This window comes from Ambystoma mexicanum, chromosome 5p (genome assembly GCF_040938575.1).
Source record: "Ambystoma mexicanum isolate Mex_15411 chromosome 5p, UKY_AmexF1_1, whole genome shotgun sequence".
Taxonomy (NCBI): Eukaryota; Metazoa; Chordata; class Amphibia; order Caudata; family Ambystomatidae; genus Ambystoma; species Ambystoma mexicanum.
The window spans coordinates 741,830,536-741,851,063 of record NC_090930.1 but is presented as its reverse complement, the minus strand read 5'-3'; the positions used below and the strand labels follow the sequence as shown (position 1 = coordinate 741,851,063).

Sequence of the window (20,528 nt, the reverse complement as noted above, 5' to 3'; positions counted from 1 at the left end):
GCTCCCAGAGGAGATAAGGTTGAAAAACCACCCTATGTTAAAAGTGTCCATAATCCATGCCAGCTGCCCTGTCTATAGAACCTGGCCGTTCGGGGCCTAGGGGCATGAGTGGAAGGGTTTAACCTGCCTGGGTTCTTGGGCATGGTTTCATCATGCCTCAGTTTACAATGGCACTCTGCCACTTTGTCAGGCTTTAAAGAAGCCTGACTCCTGCAGAGCAAAAGATCTGATTATTTCCTTACATGTTTTGTACGTAAGAATGCGGATGGTGCTCTGAGCCTCCTATGGTGGTTATTAAGCATGGTATACATACCATAGCATGTAACTGTGCCTACAAATGGAACATTTTGTTCATTTATTAGGGAGTTGTGAAAATGGCAAAATCAAATTGCCATTACTGACACAGACCAGCTGCCGCTGTCCGGACATTTCGTCGAAAGACATTTCGTCGAAAGACATTTGGTCGACGTAATTTGGTCGAAAGCCAAATGGTCGATTTTTTTATTTATTTATATATATATTTTTTAGGTTGTAGTTTACGGAAAAAAAGGGGTTTTTAGAAAAAAAGGGGGTTGGGGGACCCCCCAAACCCCCCCCCCAAAAAAAAATGTGAAAATAAAAAACAAAGCAATTCGACCATTTGGTTTTCGACCAAATGGTTTCGACCAATTGTCCTGTCGACAAATTTTTTTCGACGAAATGTCTGGCAACCCAGCTGCCGACTGTTGCTATTGACAGGAGTTCCAGGTGTATAAACTGAGGAGATCACCAGTTCAATTACCTGTGAACGCATTTTGAAGCTCATTCACAACCAGTTCATGCCCGTTCTCTCCATTTTGGCTTTCTGGCTGGCCGAGGGGCCCTTCAGTAATGTTCTTTGCTAACCATTACACCATGGGCCCCTTGCTGGTGCAACCTGACAGAGTTGTAACAGAAATGAGAATCGAGATCTCATGCATCATTTTAACAAACTCATATTCCTAGCCCACGGATATTATGCAAATGTGGAACTGTTTAGTTGGTTGTTGCGCAATAGCAAACTCTTTGCTTTACAGCTCATTTGGATAGGATTCTTCCTCTGGAGGCATAAGATAAAAGAATATTGCATACATTCTCTAAAAGGCTCTTTTTTTGCTGCAATGACGTTCATCATGTCACTAAGTATGTAGGTTCCATGGTGTAATGGTTAGCACTCTGGACTCTGAATCCAGCGATCCGAGTTCAAATCTCGGTGGGACCTTGGGAATTACTGTGTTTGTTTTCCTCTCAGTGTCTTGTTTTAATAGCAATGACGCTGCTGTGTCGCCCACTTTCATAGCATTATTCCCTGGGTGCATTTGAAAAAAGAAAGATTTTCCATGGATGACGCTCTTTAGCCACAATGAAACCCACCACTTTCTGTGGTGTGAAAGACCCATGGTGTAATGGTAGCACCCTGGAGGTTGAATCCAATAATTTGCATTCAAATCTCTGTAAGAGTTTACCATCAGTCAAACCTTTCCCTTATGGTTTATTGTGGATGTCTTCTTTGAAGAAAGGTATGATCCAACTAAAGTAAGTACATTCACGAATGGGCCCTTGGTCGGTACAAACAGTATTTATACACCTCAGGCCTTTTGTGAATTAAGAAAAGTGTGTTCTTCGTTCTATTTTTCATCTCAAACTGATACCTTCATTTTACAAACATGTAAAGGCTGTTAAGACGCTTGATTAATATCATTGATTCTGAATGTGTTCGCTTTTCATAGGATTAACCCTTTAACAATTTTGAAAGAGAATGGCGATACAATAGAGCTGCTTTTCCCAAAATGGTATTATTAATGTTGTTGCTGCATCTTCAAGTAAAAAGAGAATCCATTGGGTCACAGATTGAGCATGTTTCTTAACATTGAGTTAAGTTTGAAAATTTCAAATCTTTTATGTATGTTTCCGATGCAGATCTGCCCATCGACTCAGAATGACCTCACTGTTCATACATTTAAAAAAAATGCATAAAGGTTAAGGTGCTAGGCACAAAAGTGGATTTTTATGAAAAGTTATGCCAGAGAGTGAGAGCGAAAATGAATACCCTACACCACTAACCTTATGAATATTACTATCTTTGGCCTATAATTTAAGACAACAAGGAGACAAAGTGTGTTAGAGCAAGAGAGAGGTTCCACCGAGACTTGAACTCGGATCGCTGGATTCAAAGTCCAAAGTGCTAACCATTACACCATGGAACCCTTGTTGAGCAGAGCTTCATAAGGGCAATGAGAATATAGGGCACAGTCAAGATTTTTACTGACCTATAGTAACCGTTTACTGATATTATATCGAAGCAGCACTGTTGCTGTTGGATGCTGTGCAATCGCAAAGTATTGGCTTCATGTCTCATTTGGATCAAATTCTTCCCCTGGAGTCTAATGATATAGGAATATTACATATTTTCTCTGATGTGCTCTGTTTTTCCAGAATGAAGTGCATCATGCTACTGAATATGTGGGTTCCATGGTGTAATGGTTAGCACTCTGGACTCTGAATCCAGCGATCTGAGTTCAAGTCTCGGTGGGACCTTGGGGCTGCTTTTCTTTTAGAGTTGCCTTTCATTTGCAGATAGATATAACAGCAATAGCTTTGCTTTACAGCCCACTTTGATGGCAGTCTTCTTTGACCAAAGAATATTAATAGTTTCTGGGGATGACTCTCTTTTGCCACAAAGAAACTGCCCACTCTCATATCTCCAAAGCTCCAAGGTATAATGGCTATTAAACTGGCTTTTGATCTCAGCGATTTGCATTGAAAGCCCAGGAGGCCCCTAAAATCAGTTGAATTGTTTCCTGATAATTTAGAGTTTATTTCTTCTTTCGAGAAAGGTGTGATCCAAATAAAGTAAGTACATTTAAACAAGGGCACTTGATCAGTAAATGCACTACTTTCTAGAACTCATAACTCTTGTAAGTTATAAAAAGTTTGCTCTCCATACAGTTTGTCAACTCAAAGAATTACATTTTTTACACATTTAATAAGACCATCAAATTGCTTGAAACATAGGAATGATTGTGAAAGTGAATATGATTCACCAAAATAATTGTATAACATTTTTTAATGTTAATAAAATAGGGCTTTTTCCAATCTTTTCACATCAATGTTGTTTCTGCATGTTCCAGTGAGCAGAGAATCTACTGCACATAGTGTGTACATTTTTCTTTTCATAGAGTTAAGGTTGGACATTATTCATCTGTGGAAAATGTTTCTGAGAGATATCTGGGTGCCCACTCTGATTGACCTTAGGGATTGTACATTAACGATATGTAGTTGCATCACTGTATTGGTATCAGGCACCAAAGTGCATTTAAATGTAATGTCGTGCAGAGAGAGTCGACTGAACTTCTGAATATTAACTCTGTTGAATTGTAATTTGAGAAATTAGAAAATGGAGTGTAAGAGCAAGATAACGGTCCCACCGAGACTTGAACTCGGATCGTTGGATTCAAAGTCCGAAGTGCTAACCATTACACCATGGAACCCTTGCAAGATGCACCTGAGAGCATTGAATCAGAAATGGCAATATAGAGCACATTTACAATTTTTACAGATTCATAGTCCCAATTGACTGATATCATACAAACACAGCGATGTTGTCGATTGACGTTGTGCTATAGCAATCTCTGTGCTTTATAGAGCATGTAGATCAAATTCTTCCTCTTGAGGCATATGATTAAGCAATATTAAATATTGTTTCTGACTGCCTCTGTTTTGGCATAATGAAGTTCAGCATTTGCGGAAGTATTTAGGTTCCATGGTCTAATGGTTAGTAGGCTGGACTCTGAATTTAGTAATCTGACATGTTATAGCTATATTTTGTTTTCCTTTGGGTGTATTGTCATTTTATGCACATAGATTTCCTAGCAGTGGCTGTGATGAATAGTTCAATTTGATAGCAGCTTCCTTTTGAGAATTTGAAAAAAAAGAATTAAATAGTCTCTCTGGATGACTCTGCTTTGATTTCTATGTGCACATCCCTTTTGCGTTTCAGAGGGATTGACCAACATACACAACAGTGCTTGGAAGACCTCTTCCTCCCTCATGGCATGTAAAGCTAACCTCTCTCCTACCGTGTGTTTTTTTACTTTTTAACTTCCCCTTCCGAGTCATGATCATGTAACTGAATTTACATTTTTAGATTTTAACTGCAGTAGTTGCTTGTTTTTCATTTTTATTTTTTGTGTACGCATACATCCCTTTTTGTGGGGAGGGGGGAGTGATGTCTGTTTACTTATATTAGCTAATATAGGTCATTTTATGTCCGCTTACAATATGTGTCAGGATTTTTTATGTCGTTTCCAATCAATGTCTAATATCAAGTGGTTTGCAGCAGTCATACAAAGGCACGTAACACCCCCAAAACACCTACATAAGTTAGAAATACTCCGGAAGAGTACTCAGTTTACGAAAAGGCGGTGAATCCCAAATAGAACTGTAAATGCAAGCTAGCAAGCAGACTGTGCACCCCTGTTTGGAACTATGACCTGTGTGTTGCCCTCTATTAACAGAACAATGTAACTGCAGCCCATGTCACATAAAATAGAAAGTAGAGATTATGCAAATTAACTCCCAGAAGAGCCTGGTGTCACCCCAAAAGGTGTCATGCTTTTCACACCAAGAAACATCCACACATAGATCCCTGCGAACCTCAAAAACGTACAGGAAACCCTGTCCAGCGCTTTGCTCCCAGAGGAGATAAGGTTGAAAAACCACCCTATGTTAAAAGTGTCCATAATCCATGCCAGCTGCCCTGTCTATAGAACCTGGCCGTTCGGGGCCTAGGGGCATGAGTGGAAGGGTTTAACCTGCCTGGGTTCTTGGGCATGGTTTCATCATGCCTCAGTTTACAATGGCACTCTGCCACTTTGTCAGGCTTTAAAGAAGCCTGACTCCTGCAGAGCAAAAGATCTGATTATTTCCTTACATGTTTTGTACGTAAGAATGCGGATGGTGCTCTGAGCCTCCTATGGTGGTTATTAAGCATGGTATACATACCATAGCATGTAACTGTGCCTACAAATGGAACATTTTGTTCATTTATTAGGGAGTTGTGAAAATGGCAAAATCAAATTGCCATTACTGACACAGACCAGCTGCCGCTGTCCGGACATTTCGTCGAAAGACATTTCGTCGAAAGACATTTGGTCGACGTAATTTGGTCGAAAGCCAAATGGTCGATTTTTTTATTTATTTATATATATATTTTTTAGGTTGTAGTTTACGGAAAAAAGGGGGTTGGGGGGACCCCCCAAACCCCCCCCCCAAAAAAAAATGTGAAAATAAAAAACAAAGCAATTCGACCATTTGGTTTTCGACCAAATGGTTTCGACCAATTGTCCTGTCGACAAATTTTTTTCGACGAAATGTCTGGCAACCCAGCTGCCGACTGTTGCTATTGACAGGAGTTCCAGGTGTATAAACTGAGGAGATCACCAGTTCAATTACCTGTGAACGCATTTTGAAGCTCATTCACAACCAGTTCATGCCCGTTCTCTCCATTTTGGCTTTCTGGCTGGCCGAGGGGCCCTTCAGTAATGTTCTTTGCTAACCATTACACCATGGGCCCCTTGCTGGTGCAACCTGACAGAGTTGTAACAGAAATGAGAATCGAGATCTCATGCATCATTTTAACAAACTCATATTCCTAGCCCACGGATATTATGCAAATGTGGAACTGTTTAGTTGGTTGTTGCGCAATAGCAAACTCTTTGCTTTACAGCTCATTTGGATAGGATTCTTCCTCTGGAGGCATAAGATAAAAGAATATTGCATACATTCTCTAAAAGGCTCTTTTTTTGCTGCAATGACGTTCATCATGTCACTAAGTATGTAGGTTCCATGGTGTAATGGTTAGCACTCTGGACTCTGAATCCAGCGATCCGAGTTCAAATCTCGGTGGGACCTTGGGAATTACTGTGTTTGTTTTCCTCTCAGTGTCTTGTTTTAATAGCAATGACGCTGCTGTGTCGCCCACTTTCATAGCATTATTCCCTGGGTGCATTTGAAAAAAGAAAGATTTTCCATGGATGACGCTCTTTAGCCACAATGAAACCCACCACTTTCTGTGGTGTGAAAGACCCATGGTGTAATGGTAGCACCCTGGAGGTTGAATCCAATAATTTGCATTCAAATCTCTGTAAGAGTTTACCATCAGTCAAACCTTTCCCTTATGGTTTATTGTGGATGTCTTCTTTGAAGAAAGGTATGATCCAACTAAAGTAAGTACATTCACGAATGGGCCCTTGGTCGGTACAAACAGTATTTATACACCTCAGGCCTTTTGTGAATTAAGAAAAGTGTGTTGTTCGTTCTATTTTTCATCTCAAACTGATACCTTCATTTTACAAACATGTAAAGGCTGTTAAGACGCTTGATTAATATCATTGATTCTGAATGTGGTCGCTTTTCATAGGATTAACCCTTTAACAATTTTGAAAGAGAATGGCGATACAATAGAGCTGCTTTTCCCAAAATGGTATTATTAATGTTGTTGCTGCATCTTCAAGTAAAAAGAGAATCCATTGGGTCACAGATTGAGCATGTTTCTTAACATTGAGTTAAGTTTGAAAATTTCAAATCTTTTATGTATGTTTCCGATGCAGATCTGCCCATCGACTCAGAATGACCTCACTGTTCATACATTTAAAAAAAATGCATAAAGGTTAAGGTGCTAGGCACAAAAGTGGATTTTTATGAAAAGTTATGCCAGAGAGTGAGAGCGAAAATGAATACCCTACACCACTAACCTTATGAATATTACTATCTTTGGCCTATAATTTAAGACAACAAGGAGACAAAGTGTGTTAGAGCAAGAGAGAGGTTCCACCGAGACTTGAACTCGGATCGCTGGATTCAAAGTCCAAAGTGCTAACCATTACACCATGGAACCCTTGTTGAGTAGAGCTTCATAAGGGCAATGAGAATATAGGGCACAGTCAAGATTTTTACTGACCTATAGTAACCGTTTACTGATATTATATCGAAGCAGCACTGTTGCTGTTGGATGCTGTGCAATCGCAAAGTATTGGCTTCATGTCTCATTTGGATCAAATTCTTCCTCTGGAGTCTAATGATATAGGAATATTACATATGTTCTCTGATGTGCTCTGTTTTTCCAGAATGAAGTGCATCATGCTACTGAATATGTGGGTTCCATGGTGTAATGGTTAGCACTCTGGACTCTGAATCCAGCGATCTGAGTTCAAGTCTCGGTGGGACCTTGGGGCTGCTTCTCTTTTAGAGCTGCCTTTCATTTGCAGATAGATATAACAGCAATAGCTTTGCTTTACAGCCCACTTTGATGGCAGTCTTCTTTGACCAAAGAATATTAATAGTTTCTGGGGATGACTCTCTTTTGCCACAAAGAAACTGCCCACTCTCGTATCTCCAAAGCTCCAAGGTATAATGGCTATTAAACTGGCTTTTGATCTCAGCGATTTGCATTGAAAGCCCAGGAGGCCCCTAAAATCAGTTGAATTGTTTCCTGATAATTTAGAGTTTATTTCTTCTTTCGAGAAAGGTGTGATCCAAATAAAGTAAGTACATTTAAACAAGGGCACTTGATCAGTAAATGCACTACTTTCTAGAACTCATAACTCTTGTAAGTTATAAAAAGTTTGCTCTCCATACAGTTTGTCAACTCAAAGAATTACATTTTTTACACATTTAATAAGACCATCAAATTGCTTGAAACATAGGAATGATTGTGAAAGTGAATATGATTCTACAAAATAATTGTATAACATTTTTTAATGTTAATAAAATAGGGCTTTTTCCAATCTTTTCACATCAATGTTGTTTCTGCATGTTCCAGTGAGCAGAGAATCTACTGCACATAGTGTGTACATTTTTCTTTTCATAGAGTTAAGGTTGGACATTATTCATCTGTGGAAAATGTTTCTGAGAGATATCTGGGTGCCCACTCTGATTGACCTTAGGGATTGTACATTAACGATATGTAGTTGCATCACTGTATTGGTATCAGGCACCAAAGTGCATTTAAATGTAATGTCGTGCAGAGAGAGTCGACTGAACTTCTGAATATTAACTCTGTTGAATTGTAATTTGAGAAATTAGAAAATGGAGTGTAAGAGCAAGATAACGGTCCCACCGAGACTTGAACTCGGATCGTTGGATTCAAAGTCCAAAGTGCTAACCATTACACCATGGAACCCTTGCAAGATGCACCTGAGAGCGTTGAATCAGAAATGGCAATATAGAGCACATTTACAATTTTTACAGATTCATAGTCCCAATTGACTGATATCATACAAACACAGCGATGTTGTCGATTGACGTTGTGCTATAGCAATCTCTGTGCTTTATAGAGCATGTAGATCAAATTCTTCCTCTTGAGGCATATGATTAAGCAATATTAAATATTGTTTCTGACTGCCTCTGTTTTGGCATAATGAAGTTCAGCATTTGCGGAAGTATTTAGGTTCCATGGTCTAATGGTTAGTAGGCTGGACTCTGAATTAGTAATCTGACATGTTATAGCTATATTTTGTTTTCCTTTGGGTGTATTGTCATTTTATGCACATAGATTTCCTAGCAGTGGCTGTGATGAATAGTTCAATTTGATAGCAGCTTCCTTTTGAGAATTTGAAAAAAAAAGAATTAAATAGTCTCTCTGGATGACTCTGCTTTGATTTCTATGTGCACATCCCTTTTGCGTTACAGAGGGATTGACCAACATACACAACAGTGCTTGGAAGACCTCTTCCTCCCTCATGGCATGTAAAGCTAACCTCTCTCCTACCGTGTGTTTTTTTACTTTTTAACTTCCCCTTCCGAGTCATGATCATGTAACTGAATTTACATTTTTAGATTTTAACTGCAGTAGTTGCTTGTTTTTCATTTTTATTTTTTGTGTACGCATACATCCCTTTTTGTGGGGAGGGGGGAGTGATGTCTGTTTACTTATATTAGCTAATATAGGTCATTTTATGTCCGCTTACAATATGTGTCAGGATTTTTTATGTCGTTTCCAATCAATGTCTAATATCAAGTGGTTTGCAGCAGTCATACAAAGGCACGTAACACCCCCAAAACACCTACATAAGTTAGAAATACTCCGGAAGAGTACTCAGTTTATGAAAAGGCGGTGAATCCCAAATAGAACTGTAAATGTAAGCTAGCAAGCAGACTGTGCACCCCTGTTTGGAACTATGACCTGTGTGTTGCCCTCTATTAACAGAACAATGCAACTGCAGCCCATGTCACATAAAATAGAAAGTAGAGATTATGCAAATTAACTCCCAGAAGAGCCTGGTGTCACCCCAAAAGGTGTCATGCTTTTCACACCAAGAAACATCCACACATAGATCCCTGCGAACCTCAAAAACGTACAGGAAACCCTGTCCAGCGCTTTGCTCCCAGAGGAGATAAGGTTGAAAAACCACCCTATGTTAAAAGTGTCCATAATCCATGCCAGCTGCCCTGTCTATAGAACCTGGCCGTTCGGGGCCTAGGGGCATGAGTGGAAGGGTTTAACCTGCCTGGGTTCTTGGGCATGGTTTCATCATGCCTCAGTTTACAATGGCACTCTGCCACTTTGTCAGGCTTTAAAGAAGCCTGACTCCTGCAGAGCAAAAGATCTGATTATTTCCTTACATGTTTTGTACGTAAGAATGCGGATGGTGCTCTGAGCCTCCTATGGTGGTTATTAAGCATGGTATACATACCATAGCATGTAACTGTGCCTACAAATGGAACATTTTGTTCATTTATTAGGGAGTTGTGAAAATGGCAAAATCAAATTGCCATTACTGACACAGACCAGCTGCCGCTGTCCGGACATTTAGTCGAAAGACATTTCGTCGAAAGACATTTGGTCGACGTAATTTGGTCGAAAGCCAAATGGTCGATTTTTTTATTTATTTATATATATATTTTTTAGGTTGTAGTTTAGGGAAAAAAAGGGGTTTTTAGAAAAAAAGGGGGTTGGGGGGACCCCCCAAACCCCCCCCAAAAAAAAATGTGAAAATAAAAAACAAAGCAATTCGACCATTTGGTTTTCGACCAAATGGTTTCGACCAATTGTCCTGTCGACAAATTTTTTTCGACGAAATGTCTGGCAACCCAGCTGCCGACTGTTGCTATTGACAGGAGTTCCAGGTGTATAAACTGAGGAGATCACCAGTTCAATTACCTGTGAACGCATTTTGAAGCTCATTCACAACCAGTTCATGCCCGTTCTCTCCATTTTGGCTTTCTGGCTGGCCGAGGGGCCCTTCAGTAATGTTCTTTGCTAACCATTACACCATGGGCCCCTTGCTGGTGCAACCTGACAGAGTTGTAACAGAAATGAGAATCGAGATCTCATGCATCATTTTAACAAACTCATATTCCTAGCCCACGGATATTATGCAAATGTGGAACTGTTTAGTTGGTTGTTGCGCAATAGCAAACTCTTTGCTTTACAGCTCATTTGGATAGGATTCTTCCTGTGGAGGCATAAGATAAAAGAATATTGCATACATTCTCTAAAAGGCTCTTTTTTTGCTGCAATGACGTTCATCATGTCACTAAGTATGTAGGTTCCATGGTGTAATGGTTAGCACTCTGGACTCTGAATCCAGCGATCCGAGTTCAAATCTCGGTGGGACCTTGGGAATTACTGTGTTTGTTTTCCTCTCAGTGTCTTGTTTTAATAGCAATGACGCTGCTGTGTCGCCCACTTTCATAGCATTATTCCCTGGGTGCATTTGAAAAAAGAAAGATTTTCCATGGATGACGCTCTTTAGCCACAATGAAACCCACCACTTTCTGTGGTGTGAAAGACCCATGGTGTAATGGTAGCACCCTGGAGGTTGAATCCAATAATTTGCATTCAAATCTCTGTAAGAGTTTACCATCAGTCAAACCTTTCCCTTATGGTTTATTGTGGATGTCTTCTTTGAAGAAAGGTATGATCCAACTAAAGTAAGTACATTCACGAATGGGCCCTTGGTCGGTACAAACAGTATTTATACACCTCAGGCCTTTTGTGAATTAAGAAAAGTGTGTTCTTCGTTCTATTTTTCATCTCAAACTGATACCTTCATTTTACAAACATGTAAAGGCTGTTAAGACGCTTGATTAATATCATTGATTCTGAATGTGGTCGCTTTTCATAGGATTAACCCTTTAACAATTTTGAAAGAGAATGGCGATACAATAGAGCTGCTTTTCCCAAAATGGTATTATTAATGTTGTTGCTGCATCTTCAAGTAAAAAGAGAATCCATTGGGTCACAGATTGAGCATGTTTCTTAACATTGAGTTAAGTTTGAAAATTTCAAATCTTTTATGTATGTTTCCGATGCAGATCTGCCCATCGACTCAGAATGACCTCACTGTTCATACATTTAAAAAAAATGCATAAAGGTTAAGGTGCTAGGCACAAAAGTGGATTTTTATGAAAAGTTATGCCAGAGAGTGAGAGCGAAAATGAATACCCTACACCACTAACCTTATGAATATTACTATCTTTGGCCTATAATTTAAGACAACAAGGAGACAAAGTGTGTTAGAGCAAGAGAGAGGTTCCACCGAGACTTGAACTCGGATCGCTGGATTCAAAGTCCAAAGTGCTAACCATTACACCATGGAACCCTTGTTGAGCAGAGCTTCATAAGGGCAATGAGAATATAGGGCACAGTCAAGATTTTTACTGACCTATAGTAACCGTTTACTGATATTATATCGAAGCAGCACTGTTGCTGTTGGATGCTGTGCAATCGCAAAGTATTGGCTTCATGTCTCATTTGGATCAAATTCTTCCTCTGGAGTCTAATGATATAGGAATATTACATATTTTCTCTGATGTGCTCTGTTTTTCCAGAATGAAGTGCATCATGCTACTGAATATGTGGGTTCCATGGTGTAATGGTTAGCACTCTGGACTCTGAATCCAGCGATCCAAATTCAAGTCTCGGTGGGATCTTGGGGCTGCTTCTCTTTTAGAGTTGCCTTTCATTTGCAGATAGATATAACAGCAATAGCTTTGCTTTACAGCCCACTTTGATGGCAGTCTTCTTTGACCAAAGAATATTAATAGTTTCTGGGGATGACTCTCTTTTGCCACAAAGAAACTGCCCACTCTCGTATCTCCAAAGCTCCAAGGTATAATGGCTATTAAACTGGCTTTTGATCTCAGCGATTTGCATTGAAAGCCCAGGAGGCCCCTAAAATCAGTTGAATTGTTTCCTGATAATTTAGAGTTTATTTCTTCTTTCGAGAAAGGTGTGATCCAAATAAAGTAAGTACATTTAAACAAGGGCACTTGATCAGTAAATGCACTACTTTCTAGAACTCATAACTCTTGTAAGTTATAAAAAGTTTGCTCTCCATACAGTTTGTCAACTCAAAGAATTACATTTTTTACACATTTAATAAGACCATCAAATTGCTTGAAACATAGGAATGATTGTGAAAGTGAATATGATTCACCAAAATAATTGTATAACATTTTTTAATGTTAATAAAATAGGGCTTTTTCCAATCTTTTCACATCAATGTTGTTTCTGCATGTTCCAGTGAGCAGAGAATCTACTGCACATAGTGTGTACATTTTTCTTTTCATAGAGTTAAGGTTGGACATTATTCATCTGTGGAAAATGTTTCTGAGAGATATCTGGGTGCCCACTCTGATTGACCTTAGGGATTGTACATTAACGATATGTAGTTGCATCACTGTATTGGTATCAGGCACCAAAGTGCATTTAAATGTAATGTCGTGCAGAGAGAGTCGACTGAACTTCTGAATATTAACTCTGTTGAATTGTAATTTGAGAAATTAGAAAATGGAGTGTAAGAGCAAGATAACAGTCCCACCGAGACTTGAACTCGGATCGTTGGATTCAAAGTCCAAAGTGCTAACCATTACACCATGGAACCCTTGCAAGATGCACCTGAGAGCGTTGAATCAGAAATGGCAATATAGAGCACATTTACAATTTTTACAGATTCATAGTCCCAATTGACTGATATCATACAAACACAGCGATGTTGTCGATTGACGTTGTGCTATAGCAATCTCTGTGCTTTATAGAGCATGTAGATCAAATTCTTCCTCTTGAGGCATATGATTAAGCAATATTAAATATTGTTTCTGACTGCCTCTGTTTTGGCATAATGAAGTTCAGCATTTGCGGAAGTATTTAGGTTCCATGGTCTAATGGTTAGTAGGCTGGACTCTGAATTTAGTAATCTGACATGTTATAGCTATATTTTGTTTTCCTTTGGGTGTATTGTCATTTTATGCACATAGATTTCCTAGCAGTGGCTGTGATGAATAGTTCAATTTGATAGCAGCTTCCTTTTGAGAATTTGAAAAAAAAAGAATTAAATAGTCTCTCTGGATGACTCTGCTTTGATTTCTATGTGCACATCCCTTTTGCGTTTCAGAGGGATTGACCAACATACACAACAGTGCTTGGAAGACCTCTTCCTCCCTCATGGCATGTAAAGCTAACCTCTCTCCTACCGTGTGTTTTTTTACTTTTTAACTTCCCCTTCCGAGTCATGATCATGTAACTGAATTTACATTTTTAGATTTTAACTGCAGTAGTTGCTTGTTTTTCATTTTTATTTTTTGTGTACGCATACATCCCTTTTTGTGGGGAGGGGGGAGTGATGTCTGTTTACTTATATTAGCTAATATAGGTCATTTTATGTCCGCTTACAATATGTGTCAGGATTTTTTATGTCGTTTCCAATCAATGTCTAATATCAAGTGGTTTGCAGCAGTCATACAAAGGCACGTAACACCCCCAAAACACCTACATAAGTTAGAAATACTCCGGAAGAGTACTCAGTTTATGAAAAGGCGGTGAATCCCAAATAGAACTGTAAATGTAAGCTAGCAAGCAGACTGTGCACCCCTGTTTGGAACTATGACCTGTGTGTTGCCCTCTATTAACAGAACAATGCAACTGCAGCCCATGTCACATAAAATAGAAAGTAGAGATTATGCAAATTAACTCCCAGAAGAGCCTGGTGTCACCCCAAAAGGTGTCATGCTTTTCACACCAAGAAACATCCACACATAGATCCCTGCGAACCTCAAAAACGTACAGGAAACCCTGTCCAGCGCTTTGCTCCCAGAGGAGATAAGGTTGAAAAACCACCCTATGTTAAAAGTGTCCATAATCCATGCCAGCTGCCCTGTCTATAGAACCTGGCTGTTCGTGGCCTAGGGGCATGAGTGGAAGGGTTTAACCTGCCTGGGTTCTTGGGCATGGTTTCATCATGCCTCAGTTTACAATGGCACTCTGCCACTTTGTCAGGCTTTAAAGAAGCCTGACTCCTGCAGAGCAAAAGATCTGATTATTTCCTTACATGTTTTGTACGTAAGAATGCGGATGGTGCTCTGAGCCTCCTATGGTGGTTATTAAGCATGGTATACATACCATAGCATGTAACTGTGCCTACAAATGGAACATTTTGTTCATTTATTAGGGAGTTGTGAAAATGGCAAAATCAAATTGCCATTACTGACACAGACCAGCTGCCGCTGTCCGGACATTTAGTCGAAAGACATTTCGTCGAAAGACATTTGGTCGACGTAATTTGGTCGAAAGCCAAATGGTCGATTTTTTTATTTATTTATATATATATTTTTTAGGTTGTAGTTTAGGGAAAAAAAGGGGTTTTTAGAAAAAAAGGGGGTTGGGGGGACCCCCCAAACCCCCCCCCAAAAAAAAATGTGAAAATAAAAAACAAAGCAATTCGACCATTTGGTTTTCGACCAAATGGTTTCGACCAATTGTCCTGTCGACAAATTTTTTTCGACGAAATGTCTGGCAACCCAGCTGCCGACTGTTGCTATTGACAGGAGTTCCAGGTGTATAAACTGAGGAGATCACCAGTTCAATTACCTGTGAACGCATTTTGAAGCTCATTCACAACCAGTTCATGCCCGTTCTCTCCATTTTGGCTTTCTGGCTGGCCGAGGGGCCCTTCAGTAATGTTCTTTGCTAACCATTACACCATGGGCCCCTTGCTGGTGCAACCTGACAGAGTTGTAACAGAAATGAGAATCGAGATCTCATGCATCATTTTAACAAACTCATATTCCTAGCCCACGGATATTATGCAAATGTGGAACTGTTTAGTTGGTTGTTGCGCAATAGCAAACTCTTTGCTTTACAGCTCATTTGGATAGGATTCTTCCTCTGGAGACATAAGATAAAAGAATATTGCATACATTCTCTAAAAGGCTCTTTTTTTGCTGCAATGACGTTCATCATGTCACTAAGTATGTAGGTTCCATGGTGTAATGGTTAGCACTCTGGACTCTGAATCCAGCGATCCGAGTTCAAATCTCGGTGGGACCTTGGGAATTACTGTGTTTGTTTTCCTCTCAGTGTCTTGTTTTAATAGCAATGACGCTGCTGTGTCGCCCACTTTCATAGCATTATTCCCTGGGTGCATTTGAAAAAAGAAAGATTTTCCATGGATGACGCTCTTTAGCCACAATGAAACCCACCACTTTCTGTGGTGTGAAAGACCCATGGTGTAATGGTAGCACCCTGGAGGTTGAATCCAATAATTTGCATTCAAATCTCTGTAAGAGTTTACCATCAGTCGAACCTTTCCCTTATCGTTTATTGTGGATGTCTTCTTTGAAGAAAGGTATGATCCAACTAAAGTAAGTACATTCACGAATGGGCCCTTGGTCGGTACAAACAGTATTTATACACCTCAGGCCTTTTGTGAATTAAGAAAAGTGTGTTCTTCGTTCTATTTTTCATCTCAAACTGATACCTTCATTTTACAAACATGTAAAGACTGTTAAGACGCTTGATTAATATCATTGATTCTGAATGTGGTCGCTTTTCATAGGATTAACCCTTTAACAATTTTGAAAGAGAATGGCGATACAATAGAGCTGCTTTTCCCAAAATGGTATTATTAATGTTGTTGCTGCATCTTCAAGTAAAAAGAGAATCCATTGGGTCACAGATTGAGCATGTTTCTTAACATTGAGTTAAGTTTGAAAATTTCAAATCTTTTATGTATGTTTCCGATGCAGATCTGCCCATCGACTCAGAATGACCTCACTGTTCATACATTTAAAAAAAATGCATAAAGGTTAAGGTGCTAGGCACAAAAGTGGATTTTTATGAAAAGTTATGCCAGAGAGTGAGAGCGAAAATGAATACCCTACACCACTAACCTTATGAATATTACTATCTTTGGCCTATAATTTAAGACAACAAGGAGACAAAGTGTGTTAGAGCAAGAGAGAGGTTCCACCGAGACTTGAACTCGGATCGCTGGATTCAAAGTCCAAAGTGCTAACCATTACACCATGGAACCCTTGTTGAGTAGAGCTTCATAAGGGCAATGAGAATATAGGGCACAGTCAAGATTTTTACTGACCTATAGTAACCGTTTACTGATATTATATCGAAGCAGCACTGTTGCTGTTGGATGCTGTGCAATCGCAAAGTATTGGCTTCATGTCTCATTTGGATCAAATTCTTCCTCTGGAGTCTAATGATATAGGAATATTGCATATTTTCTCTGATGTGCTCTGTTTTTCCAGAATGAAGTGCATCATGCTACTGAATATGTGGGTTCCATGGTGTAATGGTTAGCACTCTGGACTCTGAATCCAGCGATCTGAGTTCAAGTCTCGGTGGGACCTTGGGGCTGCTTCTCTTTTAGAGTTGCCTTTCATTTGCAGATAGATATAACAGCAATAGCTTTGCTTTACAGCCCACTTTGATGGCAGTCTTCTTTGACCAAAGAATATTAATAGTTTCTGGGGATGACTCTCTTTTGCCACAAAGAAACTGCCCACTCTCATATCTCCAAAGCTCCAAGGTATAATGGCTATTAAACTGGCTTTTGATCTCAGCGATTTGCATTGAAAGCCCAGGAGGCCCCTAAAATCAGTTGAATTGTTTCCTGATAATTTAGAGTTTATTTCTTCTTTCGAGAAAGGTGTGATCCAAATAAAGTAAGTACATTTAAACAAGGGCACTTGATCAGTAAATGCACTACTTTCTAGAACTCATAACTCTTGTAAGTTATAAAAAGTTTGCTCTCCATACAGTTTGTCAACTCAAAGAATTACATTTTTTACACATTTAATAAGACCATCAAATTGCTTGAAACATAGGAATGATTGTGAAAGTGAATATGATTCACCAAAATAATTGTATAACATTTTTTAATGTTAATAAAATAGGGCTTTTTCCAATCTTTTCACATCAATGTTGTTTCTGCATGTTCCAGTGAGCAGAGAATCTACTGCACATAGTGTGTACATTTTTCTTTTCATAGAGTTAAGGTTGGACATTATTCATCTGTGGAAAATGTTTCTGAGAGATATCTGGGTGCCCACTCTGATTGACCTTAGGGATTGTACATTAACGATATGTAGTTGCATCACTGTATTGGTATCAGGCACCAAAGTGCATTTAAATGTAATGTCGTGCAGAGAGAGTCGACTGAACTTCTGAATATTAACTCTGTTGAATTGTAATTTGAGAAATTAGAAAATGGAGTGTAAGAGCAAGATAACGGTCCCACCGAGACTTGAACTCGGATCGTTGGATTCAAAGTCCAAAGTGCTAACCATTACACCATGGAACCCTTGCAAGATGCACCTGAGAGCGTTGAATCAGAAATGGCAATATAGAGCACATTTACAATTTTTACAGATTCATAGTCCCAATTGACTGATATCATACAAACACAGCGATGTTGTCGATTGACGTTGTGCTATAGCAATCTCTGTGCTTTATAGAGCATGTAGATCAAATTCTTCCTCTTGAGGCATATGATTAAGCAATATTAAATATTGTTTCTGACTGCCTCTGTTTTGGCATAATGAAGTTCAGCATTTGCGGAAGTATTTAGGTTCCATGGTCTAATGGTTAGTAGGCTGGACTCTGAATTTAGTAATCTGACATGTTATAGCTATATTTTGTTTTCCTTTGGGTGTATTGTCATTTTATGCACATAGAGTTCCTAGCAGTGGCTGTGATGAATAGTTCAATTTGATAGCAGCTTCCTTTTGAGAATTTGAAAAAAAAGAATTAAATAGTCTCTCTGTATGACTCTGCTTTGATTTCTATGTGCACATCCCTTTTGCGTTTCAGAGGGATTGACCAACATACACAACAGTGCTTGGAAGACCTCTTCCTCCCTCATGGCATGTAAAGCTAACCTCTCTCCTACCGTGTGTTTTTTTACTTTTTAACTTCCCCTTCCGAGTCATGATCATGTAACTGAATTTACATTTTTAGATTTTAACTGCAGTAGTTGCTTGTTTTTCATTTTTATTTTTTGTGTACGCATACATCCCTTTTTGTGGGGAGGGGGGAGTGATGTCTGTTTACTTATATTAGCTAATATAGGTCGTTTTATGTCCGCTTACAATATGTGTCAGGATTTTTTATGTCGTTTCCAATCAATGTCTAATATCAAGCGGTTTGCAGCAGTCATACAAAGGCACGTAACACCCCCAAAACACCTACATAAGTTAGAAATACTCCGGAAGAGTACTCAGTTTATGAAAAGGCGGTGAATCCCAAATAGAACTGTAAATAATAATAATAATAATAATAATATAATAAATGTAAGCTAGCAAGCAGACTGTGCACCCCTGTTTGGAACTATGACCTGTGTGTTGCCCTCTATTAACAGAACAATGCAACTGCAGCCCATGTCACATAAAATAGAAAGTAGAGATTATGCAAATTAACTCCCAGAAGAGCCTGGTGTCACCCCAAAAGGTGTCATGCTTTTCACACCAAGAAACATCCACACATAGATCCCTGCGAACCTCAAAAACGTACAGGAAACCCTGTCCAGCGCTTTGCTCCCAGAGGAGATAAGGTTGAAAAACCACCCTATGTTAAAAGTGTCCATAATCCATGCCAGCTGCCCTGTCTAGTTCGGGGCCTAGGGGCATGAGTGGAAGGGTTTAACCTGCCTGGGTTCTTGGGCATGGTTTCATCATGTCTCAGTTTACAATGGCACTCTGCCACTTTGTCAGGCTTTAAAGAAGCCTGACTCCTGCAGAGCAAAAGATCTGATTATTTCCTTACATGTTTTGTACGTAAGAATGCGGATGGTGCTCTGAGCCTCCTATGGTGGTTATTAAGCATCGTATACATACCATAGCATGTAACTGTGCCTACAAATGGAACATTTTGTTCAGTTATTAGGGAGTTGTGAAAATGGCAAAATCAAATTGCCATTACTGACACAGACCAGCTGCCGCTGTCCGGACATTTAACGAAAGACATTTCGTCGAAAGACATTTGGTCGACGTAATTTGGTCGAAAGCCAAATGGTCGATTTTTTTATTTATTTATATATATATTTTTTAGGTTGTAGTTTAGGGAAAAAAAGGGGTTTTTAGAAAAAAAGGGGGTTGGGGGGACCCCCCAAACCCCCCCCCCCCCAAAAAATGTGAAAATAAAAAACAAAGCAATTCGACCATTTGGTTTTCGACCAAATGGTTTCGACCAATTGTCCTGTCGACAAATTTTTTTCGACGAAATGTCTGGCAACCCAGCTGCCGACTGTTGCTATTGACAGGAGTTCCAGGTGTATAAACTGAGGAGATCACCAGTTCAATTACCTGTGAACGCATTTTGAAGCTCATTCACAACCAGTTCATGCCCGTTCTCTCCATTTTGGCTTTCTGGCTGGCCGAGGGGCCCTTCAGTAATGTTCTTTGCTAACCATTATACCATGGGCCCCTTGCTGGTGCAACCTGACAGAGTTGTAACAGAAATGAGAATCGAGATCTCATGCATCATTTTAACAAACTCATATTCCTAGCCCACGGATATTATGCAAATGTGGAACTGTTTAGTTGGTTGTTGCGCAATAGCAAACTCTTTGCTTTACAGCTCATTTGGATAGGATTCTTCCTCTGGAGGCATAAGATAAAAGAATATTGCATACATTCTCTAAAAGGCTCTTTTTTTGCTGCAATGACGTTCATCATGTTACTAAGTATGTAGGTTCCATGGTGTAATGGTTAGCACTCTGGACTCTGAATCCAGCGATCCGAGTTCAAATCTCGGTGGGACCTTGGGAATTATTGTGTTTGTTTTCCTCTCAGTGTCTTGTTTTAATAGCAATGACGCTGCTGTGTCGCCCACTTTCATAGCATTATTCCCTGGGTGCATTTGAAAAAAGAAAGATTTTCCATGGATGACGCTCTTTAGCCACAATGAAACCCACCACTTTCTGTGGTGTGAAAGACCCATGGTGTAATGGTAGCACCCTGGAGGTTGAATCCAATAATTTGCATTCAAATCTCTGTAAGAGTTTACCATCAGTCGAACCTTTCCCTTATCGTTTATTGTGGATGTCTTCTTTGAAGAAAGGTATGATCCAACTAAAGTAAGTACATTCACGAATGGGCCCTTGGTCGGTACAAACAGTATTTATACACCTCAGGCCTTTTGTGAATTAAGAAAAGTGTGTTCTTCGTTCTATTTTTCATCTCAAACTGATACCTTCATTTTACAAACATGTAAA

General features: G+C 39.4%; 16 non-coding genes across 16 annotated transcripts; 8 read left to right on the top strand and 8 right to left on the bottom strand.

Moving 5' to 3' along the window:
• The first annotated feature begins 1,168 nt into the window (after positions 1-1,168).
• TRNAQ-CUG (transfer RNA glutamine (anticodon CUG)) lies at positions 1,169-1,240 on the top strand. Its single transcript has one exon. It is a non-coding gene; the product is annotated as a tRNA-Gln (tRNA).
• A 913-nt stretch (positions 1,241-2,153) lies between these two features.
• TRNAQ-UUG (transfer RNA glutamine (anticodon UUG)) lies at positions 2,154-2,225 on the bottom strand. Its single transcript has one exon. It is a non-coding gene; the product is annotated as a tRNA-Gln (tRNA).
• A 259-nt stretch (positions 2,226-2,484) lies between these two features.
• Positions 2,485-2,556, top strand: TRNAQ-CUG (transfer RNA glutamine (anticodon CUG)). Its single transcript has one exon. It is a non-coding gene; the product is annotated as a tRNA-Gln (tRNA).
• An 881-nt stretch (positions 2,557-3,437) lies between these two features.
• TRNAQ-UUG (transfer RNA glutamine (anticodon UUG)) lies at positions 3,438-3,509 on the bottom strand. Its single transcript has one exon. It is a non-coding gene; the product is annotated as a tRNA-Gln (tRNA).
• Positions 3,510-5,859: 2,350 nt separating this feature from the next.
• Positions 5,860-5,931, top strand: TRNAQ-CUG (transfer RNA glutamine (anticodon CUG)). The gene has a single exon. It is a non-coding gene; the product is annotated as a tRNA-Gln (tRNA).
• A 913-nt stretch (positions 5,932-6,844) lies between these two features.
• On the bottom strand, positions 6,845-6,916 carry TRNAQ-UUG (transfer RNA glutamine (anticodon UUG)). Its single transcript has one exon. It is a non-coding gene; the product is annotated as a tRNA-Gln (tRNA).
• Positions 6,917-7,175: 259 nt separating this feature from the next.
• On the top strand, positions 7,176-7,247 carry TRNAQ-CUG (transfer RNA glutamine (anticodon CUG)). The gene has a single exon. It is a non-coding gene; the product is annotated as a tRNA-Gln (tRNA).
• An 881-nt stretch (positions 7,248-8,128) lies between these two features.
• On the bottom strand, positions 8,129-8,200 carry TRNAQ-UUG (transfer RNA glutamine (anticodon UUG)). Its single transcript has one exon. It is a non-coding gene; the product is annotated as a tRNA-Gln (tRNA).
• A 2,367-nt stretch (positions 8,201-10,567) lies between these two features.
• TRNAQ-CUG (transfer RNA glutamine (anticodon CUG)) lies at positions 10,568-10,639 on the top strand. Its single transcript has one exon. It is a non-coding gene; the product is annotated as a tRNA-Gln (tRNA).
• A 913-nt stretch (positions 10,640-11,552) lies between these two features.
• Positions 11,553-11,624, bottom strand: TRNAQ-UUG (transfer RNA glutamine (anticodon UUG)). Its single transcript has one exon. It is a non-coding gene; the product is annotated as a tRNA-Gln (tRNA).
• A 1,212-nt stretch (positions 11,625-12,836) lies between these two features.
• Positions 12,837-12,908, bottom strand: TRNAQ-UUG (transfer RNA glutamine (anticodon UUG)). The gene has a single exon. It is a non-coding gene; the product is annotated as a tRNA-Gln (tRNA).
• A 2,369-nt stretch (positions 12,909-15,277) lies between these two features.
• Positions 15,278-15,349, top strand: TRNAQ-CUG (transfer RNA glutamine (anticodon CUG)). The gene has a single exon. It is a non-coding gene; the product is annotated as a tRNA-Gln (tRNA).
• A 913-nt stretch (positions 15,350-16,262) lies between these two features.
• TRNAQ-UUG (transfer RNA glutamine (anticodon UUG)) lies at positions 16,263-16,334 on the bottom strand. The gene has a single exon. It is a non-coding gene; the product is annotated as a tRNA-Gln (tRNA).
• Positions 16,335-16,593: 259 nt separating this feature from the next.
• TRNAQ-CUG (transfer RNA glutamine (anticodon CUG)) lies at positions 16,594-16,665 on the top strand. Its single transcript has one exon. It is a non-coding gene; the product is annotated as a tRNA-Gln (tRNA).
• An 881-nt stretch (positions 16,666-17,546) lies between these two features.
• On the bottom strand, positions 17,547-17,618 carry TRNAQ-UUG (transfer RNA glutamine (anticodon UUG)). Its single transcript has one exon. It is a non-coding gene; the product is annotated as a tRNA-Gln (tRNA).
• Positions 17,619-20,004: 2,386 nt separating this feature from the next.
• TRNAQ-CUG (transfer RNA glutamine (anticodon CUG)) lies at positions 20,005-20,076 on the top strand. Its single transcript has one exon. It is a non-coding gene; the product is annotated as a tRNA-Gln (tRNA).
• The last annotated feature ends 452 nt before the right edge of the window (positions 20,077-20,528 follow it).